Genomic DNA, 12,255 nt, shown 5'->3' with positions numbered 1-12,255 from the left:
CGATAGACGTATAAATCTCCCTATTACTCCGAAAAGTTACATGCCAGTTCTAATATCGTAATTAAACGTTTAGAAATCTGAACACATAAAATTTCCAGATCCGGTCGGCAATAGACCATAGATCCAAACAAATAATAGCATATAAGACATCTCTATAGCTATAACATAAAACATTTAGCACATAAAACATTTTAGGCATCTTTCCTAAAATAAACTAGTGCTCGTGTCTAAAATATAGCAGACACTCATCTCACAATCATCGCTTTGCACTCTAAGTTTAAGTCTAGAAATTTCCTACAAATTCCTAGTTCGCTTAAACTAATGCTCTGATACCAACTGTGACATCCCCATTTTCACGGCCAGAAAAGACCGATTTTGTTTATGCTTTATAAAAATCAGAGTACCTCTTTTAATAAAAATGTTGCGGAATTTGTTCCCAGTAAAACATGATAAATACGTTATCAAAGCATTTCTGAAGAAATGTATTTTTATTCATTTTAAAACATTTGGGATGTCATCGTCAATACAGAAACATAAGCATAAACAGAACTTACATTCATTATCACTAGTGATTTATATCTCCTTAATCTCTCAGTGTAATGTAACTTCATATCGACACCTGTGATACAAATAAACTGAGTGGGTCAGGTTGGGAAACCTGGTGAGTACATAGGGTTTTCAACCCACAATAATATAATTATTATGTTTAAACAATCAAACAATCAACCCAATTACTCATCCCCTTTTTCTTCATTTAATATTCCCTAAAGAATTATCTTAAGGGTCATCTCGTATGTCGTATTTACCTCTCATCTCTTTACATCACATTTCCTTATATGTTCGTTCCTAAGGCATGAATACGTAGTTACAACATCGCCTGAACTCGTAATTCATAGTAAGGGTTAGAGTATCATCACATGAATACGCAGTCATATCATCGCCTGAACTCGTAATTCATCACCTACCGGTTATAAGTCTGTTGGTGTTTCCACGGGGTTGTCTAGAATAGTCCGTGGTCGCCATCTATACTCTGGTAGATGACTACAACTCCACATTGACGGTCAAGGTTATAGTATCTTTCATCCTACATCACCGATTCATCATCACCTATCCATCACCTAATTATCATCACCTTCCTATCATCACCTATCTCTCATCATTTTATTTCATCACACACCAACTATTTCATCTACCCATGTTTTATCCCAACATATTTGTAGATATAAAATAAATATATATTTAAATCATTTAAAACATGTATAAAATCATTCATTCATCATAGACAGCAAGTATTCATATAATATGCACACATAGCACGTAATTTATATAAAATACTTCATATCTATGTTTAAGATGAAAGGGACCATGCACTCACTTGAAAAGGTGGTGATTCCGAACTCAGACAGCGCTTCGCTTCTTAAAAAAAAATAATTTCCTTCGATGAAACCTAGTATTATTACCACTAGAGTTTAGTCTATTATTCGCCGAGACTAATTAATAGTCTAGCTATTATTACTATTATATAAGCGTTAAAAAAAATACTTATATAACCCATAATAATAGCCCAATTACTTATTATAAGTTCCTAATAACGCTACTATAATTAAATAAACGATATATTAAAAATAGCGTAGGCGTAGCTCACTTACAGCGAGTTTTATAGAAAAACCGGGCTTTGCTTGGAGCAGCGTTCCCGAGCCGAAAAGCTCTTCTTCTCGGAGCCGTCGAGCACTCCGGGGCTTCCGCCTCGTGCTAGGGAGGTTCCCTAGGCTTTTCGGGGGGTTTGGGGGGTTAGAGAGAGGTTTTAGAGAGAGAGTAAAGAAAAGAAAGAATGGGAAAGGTGTGAAGAAAATGAGGGTGGGAGAGGTTCTATTTATAGGGTGAAAAATGGTTGAACTTGGTGCCACATGTCACCATCTAGTGGCAAGACTTGGGGAGAAAGCAATGGCCAAGATTGTGCCACATCACACATTTTCGTACCGCACACTTCCGACTTCTAAAATCCGTAACTTTCACATACGACCTCCGTTTTTGACGTTCTTTATATCCACGCGTAGGTAAAAATAAGATCTACAACTTTCATTTTGACTCCGTCGGCTAATTCTCAACCAATCTTAAATTTAACAGTACGAGAAGATTATACTGTTAAATGTCCGCGTAAAATTCATAACTTCTACATACGGACTCCGTTTTCGTCTGTCTTTTTACCGTTGAGTTCCTATTAATGAGATCTTCAATTCTCCTTTAGTTCGCGTAGGCCAAAAACCGCTCGATCTAAAATTCGAGTTTCGGGCCGTGCACTGCTATGCCAAATCTTAGAAAATTCATAACTTCCTTATACGAAGTCAGATTTGGGCGTTCTTTTTTTGTATGTTATCGGTTTAACGTTTTCTACGACTTTCGTTTAGGTGGCTAAGGCTAAAAGTCGCTCTATCGTAAATTCACTATTTACGTCTCCCGGTGTCGTGTCGGTTCTGTCGTAAAACTTCGACGGGTCATAACTTCTTCGTTATAACTCGGATTTCGGCGTTCTTTATATGTACGGAAACCTTGAGACGTATTCTACAACTTGGTTAAGATTATTTATTCTAAATAATCTTTTGTCGAAAAGTCGTTTTCGATCCCTATTATCTCTAAATTGACTTGCCCGGATCTACGGGCGTTACAATTATCTCCCCCTTAGGATGATTACGTCCCGGAATCATCAACGAAATCGGGCTCACATGATGACTCCATACGTTATCTCTTCATCCTAAGTTATAACTTTGATGTTTCTTCGAACGAGTATCTAACTCTTAGACTCCTTGACTACAGGCGGTGCTCAATCTTGCATCCGCTCTCTATCTTATGTTAGACTTCCAATCATGATCTTCATGTCACGATCTCGATCTTTATTGGAGACTCCTTATTTAACAAACTTGAGATAAGTTTCTTCCTTCGATTATCATAATAGACCGATAGGTCATGTTCTAATGACCTCTCATCGTATGTTGCAATGCTTAGACTCAGGTCTTTTAGAGTCAAATTCCGGAACAGACTATACCTTCCTTCGTGTTCTTATGACATCTTAAAAGGCAGCATTTCTAGCTACAAGCAACTGTCGTGATACCTGTACTGATCGCTTTGATTATCTTTCATTTCAATCTTCTAGCTTAAGTCAGATGCTACATCGGACTTGGTTCTCTGAACCATGTAACATACTCGCCTTAGTCGGACTCAATTTGATATGACCACTAGGGTCGGAATAACAATCATCTTCTTAGTCATTACCGAAACAATGGTAATGACATACCTGAACAAAACGGAATCAACTACTAGCTTCTCGGTAACCTTGTGACTTTCCCTGATCCAAGCGTGAGTCTTGTGCTTCCGGTAGTATATGCATCTACTATCTTTCACACCTACTTATACCCGTCCCAAGTATTGTCTCGCAGTCCCCAAGTCCTAAAATCACAAAACAATTTAACACATACGAGTGTGTCCAAATAATCATAAAAAAGAAATTTCCCTAGACTCTACTAGGACTTCTTCCATGCACATCTTCAATCATCAATTCTGCTTCAACTCAGTTGGTATTGGAAATTCAAGACCATGGGATAACTTTATGGATTATACCAAGAATTCTTTCTTTCTTCCAATCGAAATTGTACTTCTCCCATACTAGACGTATTATTTATTAGACGCATTCTAAAGGCAAGATACCTCTCTTACGATATCTTCTGATAGGTATCATTCACTATCGTAAGCCTTATTATTTCCTCTATTTTATCAGTCTATCATGGTCCGAATCACTTCCTGAACTTCTGCCATTGTGATAGGTTCGGGTGCAGGAGCAACGACCGATGCATGACCCGTCACATTCTTCGGCTCAGGTTGTCATCTTCCTCAGATATTTCCTAGTCTGTCTTCACCATGACGTTTTGTACCAAAGTAGACATTCGGTGTACCGAGGCGAGAATTTAAGATAGGAAAGTTTTATTTACGATAGACGTATAAATCTCCCTATTACTCCGAAAAGTTACATGCCAGTTCTAATATCGTAATTAAACGTTTAGAAATCTGAACACATAAAATTTCCAGATCCGGTCGGCAATAGACCATAGATCCAAACAAATAATAGCATATAAGACATCTCTATAGCTATAACATAAAACATTTAGCACATAAAACATTTTAGGCATCTTTCCTAAAATAAACTAGTGCTCGTGTCTAAAATATAGCAGACACTCATCTCACAATCATCGCTTTGCACTCTAAGTTTAAGTCTAGAAATTTCCTACAAATTCCTAGTTCGCTTAAACTAATGCTCTGATACCAACTGTGACATCCCCATTTTCACGGCCAGAAAAGACCGATTTTGTTTATGCTTTATAAAAATCAGAGTACCTCTTTTAATAAAAATGTTGCGGAATTTGTTCCCAGTAAAACATGATAAATACGTTATCAAAGCATTTCTGAAGAAATGTATTTTTATTCATTTTAAAACATTTGGGATGTCATCGTCAATACAGAAACATAAGCATAAACAGAACTTACATTCATTATCACTAGTGATTTATATCTCCTTAATCTCTCAGTGTAATGTAACTTCATATCGACACCTGTGATACAAATAAACTGAGTGGGTCAGGTTGGGAAACCTGGTGAGTACATAGGGTTTTCAACCCACAATAATATAATTATTATGTTTAAACAATCAAACAATCAACCCAATTACCCATCCCTTTTTCTTCATTTAATATTCCCTAAAGAATTATCTTAAGGGTCATCTCCTACGTCGTATTTACCTCTCATCTCTTTACATCACATTTCCTTATATGTTCGTTCCTAAGGCATGAATACGTAGTTACAACATCGCCTGAACTCGTAATTCATAGTAAGGGTTAGAGTATCATCACATGAATACTCAGTCATAACATCGCCTGAACTCGTAATTCATCACCTACAGGTTATAAGTCTGTTGGTGTTTCCATGGGGTTGTCTAGAATAGTCCGTGGTCGCCATCTATACTCTGGTAGATGACTACAACTCCACATTGACGGTCAAGGTTATAGTATCTTTCATCCTACATCACCGATTCATCATCACCTATCCATCACCTAATTATCATCACCTTCCTATCATCACCTATCTCTCATCATTTTATTTCATCACACACCAACTATTTCATCTACCCATGTTTTATCCCAACATATTTGTAGATATAAAATAAATATATATTTAAATCATTTAAAACATGTATAAAATCATTCATCCATAATAGACAGCAAGTATTCAGATAATATGCACACATAACACATAATTTATATAAAATACTTCATATCTATGTGTAAGATGAAAGGGACCATGCACTCACTTGAAAAGGTGGTGATTCCGAACTCAGACAGCGCTTCGCTTCTTAAAAAAAAATTTCCTTCGACGAAACCTAGTATTATTACCACTAGAGTTTAGTCTATTATTCGCCGAGACTAATTAATAGTCTAGCTATTATTACTATTATATAAGCGTTAAAAAAATACTTATATAACCCATAATAAGCCAAGTACTTATTATAAGTTCCTAATAACGCTACTATAATTAAATAAACGATATATTAAAAATAGCGTAGGCGTAGCTCACTTACAGCGGGTTTTATAGAAAACCGGACTTTGCTTGGAGCAGCGTTCCCGAGCCGAAAAGCTCTTCTTCTCGGAGCCGTCGAGCACTCCGGGGCTTCCGCCTCGTGCTAGGGAGGTTCCCTAGGCTTTTCGGGGGGTTTGGGGGGTTAGAGAGAGGTTTTAGAGAGAGAGTAAAGAGAAGAAAGAATGGGAAAGGTGTGACGAAAATGAGGGTGGGAGAGGTTCTATTTATAGGGTGAAAAATGGTTGAACTTGGTGCCACATGTCACCATCTAGTGGCAAGACTTGGGGAGAAAGCAATGGCCAAGATTGTGCCACATCACACATTTTCGCACCGCACACTTCCGACTTCTAAAATCCGTAACTTTCACATACGACCTCCGTTTTTGACGTTCTTTATATCCACGCGTAGGTAAAAATAAGATCTACAACTTTCATTTTGACTCCGTCGGCTAATTCTCAACCAATCTTAAATTTAACAGTACGAGGAGATTATACTGTTAAATGTCCGCGTAAAATTCATAACTTCTACATACGGACTCCGTTTTCGTCTGTCTTTTTACCGTTGAGTTCCTATTAATGAGATATTCAATTCTCCTTTAGTTCGCGTAGGCCAAAAACCGCTCGATCTAAAATTCGAGTTTCGGGCCGTGCACTGCTATGCCAAATCTTAGAAAATTCATAACTTCCTTATACGAAGTCAGATTTGGGCGTTCTTTTTTTGTATGTTATCGGTTTAACGTTTTCTACGACTTTCGTTTAGATCGCTAAGGCTAAAAGTCGCTCTATCGTAAATTCACTATTTACGTCTCCCGGTGTCGTGTCGGTTTTGTCGTAAAACTTCGACGGGTCATAACTTCTTCGTTATAACTCGGATTTCGGCGTTCTTTATATGTACGGAAACCTTGAGACGTATTCTACAACTTGGTTAAGATTATTTATTCTAAATAATCTTTTGTCGAAAAGTCGTTTTCGACCCCTATTATCTCTAAATTGACTTGCCCGGATCTACGGGCGTTACAGATACCAAGTTCCTAGTCGTTGTCGTTGTTAGCTGGCGAAGATGTCACAATAGCGCCCCCGATGGCGATCCTCCTATTGTCAAATACCTGAAATATAAAGTGACTCATTTTATTAAGGGCATCCGCAATGCATTGCACTCCATATAGTTCAATGGATTGTCACATCATCTTTTTACAATTCATACAACTTTATCATTTTTTCTCACAATGCATTGAACTCTACAAAGTTCAATAGAATGTTACAAAATGTAATTTATAGTAAATAATTAAGAATTAAAAAACTTTTCTTTTTCCCATTGAAGAGTTAAATGGCCATTGAACTACAAATCCATTGAATGCCAATGTGGCGTCTCACAATGGTAGAGTTTCATCCATTGAATGACACACACACAGACTTGCCACTTCATTCAACACTCCCATTGAACTCACCATTGTGGATGCTCTAATAACAAACAGAAAGAGAGGTGGTCTGAAGAGAGCGGTTTAAGAAACGGATACCGGAACATAAATGCAGTGTTTTAAAAACCGGTTCGAACTGGGAACCGGAGGTGACGACGTTTTGTTTTGAACCGGTTTTATAACGATTTTCTGACCGGATTGAACCGGCCGGTTTTGGTAAAAAACCGGTTCAACCGGATTAATTGAACCGGAATGGACCGGACTGAACCGGAGAGTCTTAGATTTTTGTGTTTGTTTTGGGCTTTTTTGTTTGATTTTGGCTTCTATAATGATTGTTTTTATACGATGCATTCTATTTATGTTTGTAACACTAAAAAGATGACAAGTTTTGTAATCAATGTATGCAGGATAATTAAAAACATATAAAAATATAGAACCGGTTTGGTCATTCTGTTGAACCAGAAAACGTCACCGACATGTTCAATTAAAAAACCGGTTTTTAAAACATTGGATAAATGCGATAGTGGAAACTTGGTCGATGGTGGGCAATGCTACATATCTAAAGCTAGTTGGGAGGGGGTATCATTGGTGTATTCACTTTTGATTTTAACAGAGAGATGGAAATACGAGAACTTATTGGTAGAGAGGGTTGTAAAATGTGGAGCGGAATTTTGGGGAATTTGATGGGTATTGCTTATTTTAAAGAGAATTGGAAATTTTAGAAGGAAACATAAAATAAGTTGATTTGGGATGAAATTTTTGAATTTATAGTGATGTGTATGTTTAATTGTATGAAAGATAATTTTCTTCCGAGTATATGCATCGTTCTTTTACTTCAATGTTATTTTTGTTTTGTATTATTGTTTTATGATTTGTATTAGTTTTAATATGTTTTATGACATTTATATTATTATTATTATATATATATATTAAAGTTGTGGAAGAAAGGAATAGTAAACTTGGGATACTTTGTCCAAGTTTGGTCTCTTGATTTACATATCCCGTCGGTGTACTTCTTTAATTAATTTATTCATGTCATTTTGTTTGTCTTCCATTCAACTTCCCATTTTTTTGGCAGAATTGGTCCCTGTATTATTGTTGGAAGTTAGGAATACTAAATTTGGATGTTTTTTGGCAACTTTGATCATTATTCTTTACCCATTTTGACACTTTTGGTCCTTGCAATCAATATTTTTACACTTTTTTTGAACCTTTTAATATTTAAAGTTTGGCCACAAAACTTTAACGGTTTGACAACTTTGATCCATTTTCTAAAAAGTTGCTAATTCCTACCCCTTTAATTCTTTAGCCATTTTCACACTTCTGGTCTTTGCAGTCAAAACTTTTACATTTTTTGTCCGGTGCAAAGCCCGAACTTTTCATCCTTGCACTTTCTATGTCTGTCATATTTATCAATTCGGAAACAACATTGAAAGCTTCTGCCCCGCGTAGCAGGGGTAACCTTTCTAATATATATATATATTAAAATTGTGAACAAAAGGAACAGTAAATTTAGCATTATTTTTGTCTATTTTGGTCCCTTAAATTACATTCCAGGTCCCTGTATTTTTGTAATATGTCAAGATGGTTAACGTCCCTATGTCTGTGGTTATAAGATTGTCGACCCAATCCGTACACCGATAACCGCCTCAGATGCTTCTCTATTCTTATCTCCTCTTCTCCTGTTTCTCATTCGACTTTCGCTTTCTTCAATCACACTTACTTCCCGATCCTTCCACCTGATCCTTCCACAATCTTCCTTTTATCCGTCTTCCAGATTCCACCGTCTCCCAACCCTCTTCGTATCCACCATTTCTCCCTTCTTCTTCACCACCAACTCCAATATTCCGATGACGGAATGCGTCGCTAGAGGTGGAGAAGCAGCCCGACATAATTTTTCAAAATTTTCTTTTTTCTTCTCGGTCGTTCATTCTCTTCCCTCGAAGTGATTCCAGATGCTTCCCACGGCTTTCTTTCCACCGTCTCCTCTAATTGAGGTTTATTACCCCTCTGTTGTTAACGATTACTGTTCCAATCCACCACCTTTGTCTCCAGCCCCACCTACTGCTGTGGATTCCATCTGCGCTCCAAACTCCAGTCTACAACCACGTTTCCACTCCTTCACCTCCCGGTCTGCAATCGGTGATTTATTGCAGATACCCTTCAACTGTTTTACAATACAGTATTCTCTACGGATTCTCAGTTAATTTCGCCAATATCAACATCTTTATGTTCAGTCTGAACCATCTGATACTGAATTAGGGTTCTACGGTTTGATCTGGACAATGGATTTGGATTTGCGTATTTAATTTTATCTATTATTAGGGATTTTGTTCTGTTACATGCATAAGCCGTTTCCCATTAAACGTCTTACTTACATGTGCACTTGGTGTTCTGTAGCAGCGGACAAGTAAGAAGGACCTGTGGGAGCAATTACGCGTTGTTTTTACTTATTCAATCAACAGTTTGCTTTTTTGGGATAAAGATATGGATTTATGTACGTAATTCTAACCATCTGATTGCAATTTGTTGTCTGAGTAATGCAATTCAGTAAAAATTTTGGATTTTTTTTCTGAAATTGGAGCTCAATTGGTTTAACCAATGAACCAATTCTGTACATGTCCCAATTGTAAGTCATGGAATGCAATATGTACTCTAAGTAATGATATTGAGTAAAAAAGTGCAATTCTTTGCTCATGCTATAGCTTTTTGTTACCTATCCCTAATATCATCAATATATAATGCTTTGAATGCCAAGTATCTAAGAAGTAATTTTAGCACTTTGCAACATATACATGAAATTTAGTTTATGAATTACCTGTTTTGGCCTTTGGGGATACTCTACTCTATAAAGGTATCATGAAATCCCTACATCAGATCTCATGTTTTCTTTTGCCTTTGGCTATAGGAAGTTCCTGCTATTGTGAAATCTTACTATCACCAAAGAATTGTTGGTTGCCCTGTTGTAGAAGGGGGTGAGTCTTATTTTTCTGTAATTTTAGAGACTGCAGTGACTTTTGTTAGGATATCAAATTAACTAATTGGTCGGATAATGTTGACGAATAGTGACTGAATGGTTTCTTAGGGCTACAGGAACATGGTTTCAGATTTATTTTGTAGGCTATTTAAGGGAAGAAAGATTTGGGAAATTACCAATCCATTATATCGCATGTTTGGGATTTCTTTCAAGGTATCTGTTTTGATTCATGTGTGTAATGCATTTGATTTTAGGTTTGTTTTCAATTGTTATATATGTAAAATTAAAGTAAATTGTCATTCACCATGAAACATGCTTATTTTACAACTGTATCTTATGAAATTGTTCATAAATGTATTGCATTGAACTGTAAGTAAAAAAGTTGTTTGAATTTTTCTATTTTCAGTTTCTGAAGTACATATTTGAAGTTTTTCTTTTGAATGATGTCTAAATGATGAAATTGTAACTTCTATCTTATATTCCAGATTGTGGCCTTAAACAACCTGAAAGCAGAGTTGTCCATTCGTGCATAGATTGATTCTGTTTGGAGCATGGATTGGACCAGGTAAAGTAAGTTGGGATTTGGATTTGAATCTGCTTATCTTCAGAATCTTGATGTGCTTTATCCTCAGGTAAATGTCCATGTTTTTTTGGAAATGGAAGGGAATTTGAAGATTACTCTAACATCCAACTATAATAATCTTTTGTTTGTTTGTTTGTTTCTTCTCCAGTAACTAGATCGAAAAAACACTAACCCGGTATGATTTTTTTTTTTCCGTATATTTCACTTGAATTTTCTTCATTGAATCGAAACGGGCTTTGGAAGAATGAATATGTAAGTAAACACGAATCTTTTAATCGCCTTTCACACTTTCTCTTACTGTTTTCCATAGACTTTGACAATTTTTTCGTTTTTCTGTCCTACAGATTGTCAAACCATTCACCCCACATTCTGTATTTGGTTCCCTAACTCCCCACGTTGCAAGGTTCTTGAGTTGTTCTCATTCTGTTCTTCAGGTATGATATAAAATTATTACTTTGCATATAGATTTTGCTTTTTTAAATCTAAAATTAATTACTATTTTCATCAACTCCTCCAAAGGATTCCATTTGGAAATGTTGAAATCGATTTTGATTTCTTTTACTCTTTTTTTTTTAAAACGATTGGCTATTTTAGTAATCTCCTCTTTTAAGTACAGAAGTTACATTGTCAAATTATATGATTGAACGAAAGCACCGTGATGACAACTACAAAATGTGATAGCTTCAGCATGAAACTGATTGCTTTGAAGGTTAGGTTTATCTTTATTCTCCCACATTTCTCTTAAAATATGTTACATTGCCATTTGGTTGATTTTCCATTTATTGGTTATAAATGGAGTAAATCTGTACCTCCACTTTACAGTTTTTTTTTTTTCTTTTTATTATTATTATTTTTTGATATTTTTTTCCGATAAACTAGCAATGTACTTTGAGTTGTATGTTGTCACTTGAGGGATAAATTAGTCAAGTCCTAGAAAATAAGACATGGGTATGTAAGCAAAAAATCTATTTTTATATGTTTTTTGTTTTGTGTTTTACAGGAGATATTGATTATTTATGGGAAATTGACCAAATCAGATATCGATCGACGAAAACACATACAATTTTAAGTGGATTTTCATGTGCAAAAGGGGTTTTTTACTTGAACATAAACCAGAAGAAGTAGTTGCAATAATTCAAGCTGTCATCTAGGTATTATTTTAATTCTTTTGATTTATAAATGCATTTGGGGGCGATATTCTCATTTTACATGTTGTTACTTGCTGACAGACTTTACTCGAGGCGAAAAGGCCACATAAAATGGTGGAACTTGAAAACATGGTTAGTGAATAGCCTTTGTAGGTCGTAAAGAGTCGGAAAGAAAGTTGAGGAGAAAATGATTATTTAATGTGTTATTATTGAACTTGATATCATAAGCATCCGTAATTAGTTATTTAATATTTGGCAATGTAGAAGAAAGTAAAGTTGAAGTTTTAGTCACTTTCATCATAATCTTTTTCAATCATAAAATCACTAATCTTGGATAACTCAGGCAATGTACTTTACTTTGACACAAAAGCAACACCTTCCGCCCCCCGCAACGCGGGGGGTAACTTTCTAGTTGGAATTATTCATTAATTAAATTTTAGTTTTTTTATATTTGAAGGTAGGTAAATGACGATTTTACAAATTTCCACCATAAAAACGAAATTGATTA

At 35.8% G+C, this 12,255-nt stretch overlaps 1 long non-coding RNA gene across 9 annotated transcripts; it reads left to right on the top strand.

The window, feature by feature from the left end:
- Positions 1 to 8,663: 8,663 nt before the first annotated feature.
- LOC145137470 (uncharacterized) lies at positions 8,664 to 12,050 on the top strand. 9 transcript variants are annotated; one of them, XR_013721086.1, is made up of 9 exons: positions 8,664 to 9,181; positions 9,443 to 9,536; positions 9,948 to 10,229; positions 10,502 to 10,648; positions 10,748 to 10,851; positions 10,944 to 11,033; positions 11,216 to 11,308; positions 11,600 to 11,750; positions 11,829 to 12,050. It is a non-coding gene; the product is annotated as an uncharacterized LOC145137470 (long non-coding RNA). The 9 variants fall into 9 exon arrangements; XR_013721087.1 differs by having other exon boundaries at positions 9,440 to 9,536; XR_013721085.1 differs by having other exon boundaries at positions 8,664 to 9,241.
- Positions 12,051 to 12,255: the final 205 nt, after the last annotated feature.

This window comes from Lactuca virosa, chromosome 9 (genome assembly GCF_052849685.1).
Source record: "Lactuca virosa cultivar CGN04683 chromosome 9, Lactuca_virosa_CGN04683_v6, whole genome shotgun sequence".
Classification (NCBI taxonomy): Eukaryota; Viridiplantae; Streptophyta; class Magnoliopsida; order Asterales; family Asteraceae; genus Lactuca; species Lactuca virosa.
Note: the sequence above shows the minus strand (reverse complement) of the source record. Positions and strands in the feature narration are given on the sequence as shown.